This window comes from Triticum dicoccoides, chromosome 1A (genome assembly GCF_002162155.2).
Source record: "Triticum dicoccoides isolate Atlit2015 ecotype Zavitan chromosome 1A, WEW_v2.0, whole genome shotgun sequence".
Classification (NCBI taxonomy): Eukaryota; Viridiplantae; Streptophyta; class Magnoliopsida; order Poales; family Poaceae; genus Triticum; species Triticum dicoccoides.
In genome coordinates this window covers 534,204,515-534,210,467 of record NC_041380.1, presented here as the reverse complement: position 1 = coordinate 534,210,467, position 5,953 = coordinate 534,204,515, and the positions used below count along the sequence as shown (strand labels likewise).

Here is a 5,953-nt window from a genome sequence, read left to right as displayed (position 1 = left end):
AGCAAAATATGGTACTATAGGCATATGAAAATAAAAATCATAAACAAAATCACAAGAGGTAAAATTATTAACCCGGATATAGGAAATAACAAACAATATGCATCCAACATATCAAGATAAATAATTAAATATGCAGCCACACAGTATGCAATCCAACATGTCAATATAAATGGCAGCCACACAAATAGGGAATACAAAATAAATGGCAGCCACACAATAGGCATCCACATGTAAAGATAAATAGCAGCCACACAAATAGGGAATAGTGAATATAATTCATAATAAGGTTCACAAGACGAATAGGTAACAAGGTCCAGATAAGTTCAGCCATATAGATAGAAATAGCCAAATAAGTAACAAGCTAACAAGGTTCGGCCACACACATAGAAATAGGTATCAAGGTAATAAGGATTAAGAACATAAGGTTCGGGCACACAAATAGCAAGCAAAATAAGTTCGCGACGAATGGCTCAAGGCTGCGGGGGCTCCTCCTCCTCATCATCATCTTTGGTTGCCATCACCCCATCATCATCGGACTCGTAATCGATTTCATCATCCTCCATATCTACCCCATGATCAGATTCATCATCATCATCCTCAACGTATTCTTCAACTTCATGGAGTTCTCTAACTCATGCACTCCTACGAAGCTCTGTAGGTTCGCTTTCCTCCATTGCTTCATCAATGATGTTGTATGGCACCCCCGTAGTGGGATCAAACTCATCATCAATGTATGCATCTTCGCATATCCAATCTTGTGCTCGTGACGCATCTTCACCAAGAAGAACATCACTAGAAGAGGATAACTTCTTTCTTTTATCAATCATCCTTCCATTGAATTGGATATAAACTAGATTGTCCCTACGGGCCACATCTAGTTTATTTCTCCTCTTTGCATCTACCTACAAAGTGAAAATGGAAGCCTCATGAAATAAATTGTGAGAAGAATATTCAGATTTGACTAATTGTGAGAAGAATATTCAGATTTGACTAATTGTGAGAAGTCTAAGAGTTAAAATTTCAAAAGTGCTCCAATTTCTTTCACATCCGGATGAACTTGTGGTCAAGTTGAGTATCCTTATGGCCATGTGTTGCAATGTGGGAGTTTGTAATCCATAAGTTGACCACCAATCACCTACAATTTGAGACAAGTGAAATAACATGCAATCAGCCCATAATTTCATAAATGTCATAATAAGTCTTTTTTTACTTTGAGAACATGCTTACCGGCATCGAAATTGTTATTATCCATTGCTTTCAATGCAGCCACCTTCCCAAACATACCCTCTTTCTTTTTAAACTTGGTGAAGTCAATGTTAAACACCTTATTTTGCTTCATGTCATCATCATGATAAAATGTCTCCATGACTTCCATAAGCGCAACCACTACCTCCACATCCGTAAAGATGCTCGGGTCAGCATAACTATATTTGGGATTCAAGATGTATGCTGCCATGTGCAATGGAGAATCCAGCCTCCCACTCATCTTGGTATTCATGACATTAGTGATCACCAAATAGTCTTTTTTTTGAATTTTCAACAGCAACCTTGATTTCCCTTTTTGCACTTATTAGTTCTCCATACATAGAGGCCATAGATGGACCATCCCCATCAGCCAACCGAAGCACCTTCACCAATGGCTCAAAAACCTTGCAAGGTAACATAAAAAATGATCAAATTAGTCATATAAGCAGGTTCAAACAGCCCCAACATTAGAAATGCACAAGTTACAACTACAAGTATGACTACTTTACTAGATGCAAACAGCCCCAACGTAGAAATACATAGATGCAAACACCCCAACATATGACTAGATGCAAACAGCCCCCATAAACATGCCTTGATGCAAAGTGATACATTTTTCCAAAAGCCCCTACTCACTATTGTGGCGTTGGCTGCCTTGCCTTTCACCGTTTTTGTGTGCTTGCATGCTTCCCATTCATCACTACAAACCATTGCCCTTAGTTCTTTCTTTTTAGAAACCAAACTTTGCAATGTAAGAAATGCCGAAGCAAATCGTGTCACCCCCGGTCTAACAATGTCTCTTTTTTTCGTGAAAGACCTCATCAAGGACAATGTTTTATGATGTGCATAAAGAAAAATTGTCATTTGCTTAGCTTTGGTGATTGTAGGGCCAAATTGCTTTAGCTTCCCAACTGCTTCTACCATCAAATTGAGGGTGTGAGTTGCACATGAGCTCCAAAAGATCTTTGGCCATTTTCCTTTGAGCATCTCCTTTGCTCCCATGTTGTTGGAAGCATTGTCCGTGACCACTTGCACAACATTTTCAGCACCTGAAAGATGGAAAATCTCAAAATCAGCGCCTACAACATTATGAAAATCAATCATTGAAAGTAAACTTGAGACTTCAAAAATCATACCAATTTTCTCAATGCACTCAACTACATGATTGAAGATGTATAGACTTGTGTGTGCATCCGCCGACGCCTCCTTTGATTCAAGGAAGGCGGTCCCTAACTTGCAATGCACGCACAAATTCATTATACTTCTTCTTTTCTTGTCGGTCCAAGCATCGGTCATGATAGAGCACCTGGTCCACCCTCTCAAGCTCGTGTGGCTGCATAAAATCCTTTGTTCTTTCCACCTCTTGCAGCAACATCTTCTCTTGGAGCATATATTGGGAAGGTGGCTTCCATTTAGAACCAAACCGACCAAGGGCTTCACAAAACTGCTTGAAGTCATCATCATTGACAGCATTGAAAGGAATATTTTTTTGTACATCCATCTAGCCAAATATTGCCCTACCATGTAAGCTTTCTCCTTATCAATTGCATCATTTATGTTCTGTTGGAACTTCTTCAATGGAATGGAAGGATCAATTGGCATCACATATTTATCAATAGGCCCTGACTTGCGAGCTTCACCTTCTCCAATTGCATGAAGCTCTTCCCCATTCTTGTCATCATCAACTTGAATGACAACCTCAGCACGTACTTCTTCATCATGTTTTTCTTTCAGCTTCTTCTTCTTTTGTGGTTCCTCATAAGCATCCTTACACCTTTTCTGCTGATCCGGTGTGGCCATATTGCAACTTTTCACGCTCCCCTTTACTTGCCCAATATGTTGCTTCATCCTATTGACGCCTCCACCCATCTCCTTTCCACACAACTTGCACTTCACTCGCTGTAGATCTAAAGGATTGATCAAGGTTGCAAACTCCCACCCCATGTCATCTGAATTTCTTTTGAGAGTATGAGAACTTGCAATGTTAGAGGCAACCATAGACCCCTACAAATATATGGAATGAGCAAACATAATAAGTATCAACGAGCGATCTGTAGTATTAAATAATTAATCTATAGTCTACAGATCATACCATAGAAAATCAGATTTGTTAGGACTTTGGAGTATGTCTAAGGTAGCATAAGAAATCCCAGCTAGGCAACTATTGCATGTACAGATCCGCCCAAAATTAATATAACCTATACCTAACTTGCTAAACAACGAGTTCTTAATGTACAAATCATCCCACAATTAATATCAATGAGCGATCTGTAGTATTAAATAATTAATCTATAGTCTATAGATCATACCATAGAAAATCAGATTTGTTAGGACTTTGGAGTATGTCTATGGTAGCATAAGAAATCCCAGCTAGGCAACTATTGCATGTACAGATCCGCCCAAAATTAATATAACCTATACCTAACTTGCTAAACAATGAGTTCTTAATGTACAGATCATCCCACAATTAATATTTAATATATGCTAAGCAGAATATCCATGGATTATTAGTTCATTGCTATAATTAGAGTGTTTCTGCATTAACATTTTAACACATCAATAATTACTATAATAGACAGGCATACATGGCTTGATGCTTAACAATCCATCCATCCGTCTACTAATTTACTTTAATTGGAGTGAGTGTCCACAAAATTTAGTTGGAACAACCCATCCATCTACTAATCTTAATTAGTTACATACTTACATTACATCTACTCCCCAAATAGATCATCAGGACTCATACATATTGATTAGTGATCACACTCACACATCTTACTGTATGGCTGTATGCAATTGGAAATTCAATCAATGATGTATCGGACCACAACGGCTACAGAGACCGAGAGGGAAAGAATATGTTACCTTGCTCACCGGTGAACCCATGGAGGAGAAGGGCGGCAGGGACGGCAGCAGGCAGTCGGGAGTAGATGGCGACCAGCCGCCGGCATAGAGATTGGGAGGAGCCCACGGGTGAAGGAGTCCGGCCGATGGATGGGAAGGAGGAGCAGTGTCGGTGTCAAAACCGGCGGATCTCGGGTAGGGGGTCCCGAACTGTGCGTCTAGGCCGGATGGTAACAGGAGACGAGGGACACAATGTTTTACCCAGGTTCGGGCCCTCTTGATGGAGGTAAAACCCTACGTCCTACTTGATTAATATTGATGATATGGGTAGTACAAGAGTAGATCTACCACGAGATCAAGGAGGCTAACCCCTAAAAGCTAGCCTAAGGTATGATTGTTGTATGATGAAGTTGTTCTATGGACTAAACCCCTCCGGTTTATATAGACACCGGAGAGGGTTAGGGTTACACAAAGTCGGTTACAATGGTAGGAGATCTTGAATATCCGCGTCGCCAAGCTTGCCTTCCACGCCAAGGAAAGTCCCATCCGGACACAGGATGAAGTCTTCAATCTTGTATCTTCATAGTCCTGGAGTCCGGCTGAAGGTATAGTCCGGCTACCCGGACACCCCCTAATCCAGGACTCCCTTAGTAGCCCCCGAACCAGGCTTCAATGACGACGAGTCCGGCGCGCAGATTGTCTTCGGCATTGCAAGGCGGGTTCTCCTCCAAATTCCGTGTACCTGCTGAATAATGTCCGATTTTCGTAATGTAGGGCACCTTGGCTTCCACGCCCAATAATGGCCATCTTCCACGTGTCAAACGAATGTGAAAAGTCAGGGTGTTTTTACATTCACACCCCTAGCCGCATAAACGAGCCACCTATTTAATGGGATGGGGATTCAGATCCAAACCACACCTTCTCCTCTCCGCGAGTAATCATCAGAGCGCCTCCAGCAAAGGTTCATTCCAACATGGCCAGCCGTCGCAGCTCCTCCTCTCGCCCTTCCAGTCCTAAACCTGGAGACTGGGAGAGGTGCTCCGTCCCGCACAGCGAGCTAGTGTCGCTTCAGGCCAAGGGATTTCTCCCTTAGGCCTATATGGTCCCGGTCCGAGCCGGACTCGCCACCTATAATGGCGGAGAGCAAGCGGAGAGCACCCCCAGTCCCTCCAAAGGAGAGCGGGTGTGCCTCGTCCCTTATCTAGTAAGAGGACTTGGATTTCTAATCCATCCATTTCTCCATGGGCTTCTGGAGTTCTACGGCCTCCAGCTGCACGATCTCACGCCCGCCTCTATATTGCATATCGCGGGCTTCATCGCTCTTTGCGAGCTATTCTTGGGTGTTGAGGCTCATTTCGCGCTGTGGAAGAGATTATTCTGTCTGGTGCCCCGCTCTCAAGAGGGGTCTATATATCAAGTGGGCGGAGCCGAAGTGTGGCGTATCACCGGGACCAGATATCTATCTGGAACCCCAAAGAAGGCGTCCGAGGACTGGCCTTCGGAATGGTTTTATATAGATGATGTCCCGCTACCGGACCCTATCCGGGTCGGTCTCCCTGAATTCAACAGCGCTCCCTTAAAGAAACGCCTAAGCTGGCGTCCGTGGAGCTCTCAGAGAGAAAGCGACAAGGACGTCCTTCGCCTGATGGGCCGGATAAGACTATTGGCTCATTCCGGACTAACCATGATTGGAGTCATGGCCGCATGCATTATGCGGGGGGTGCAGCCGCTTCAATATAGAGGCCACCCCATGTGGGATTTTAACGGGGAGGATGACACCACCCGTTATGGTCGTAAGGGGCCAGCCTCAGCTGCCGCTCTAGTAAAGATCTTATCCTCTTTGTACAAGGGAGAAGAGGAGGAA

General features: G+C 43.3%; 1 pseudogene; it reads right to left on the bottom strand.

Moving 5' to 3' along the window:
• Positions 1-470: 470 nt before the first annotated feature.
• On the bottom strand, positions 471-1,088 carry LOC119320427 (annotated as a pseudogene).
• Positions 1,089-5,953: the final 4,865 nt, after the last annotated feature.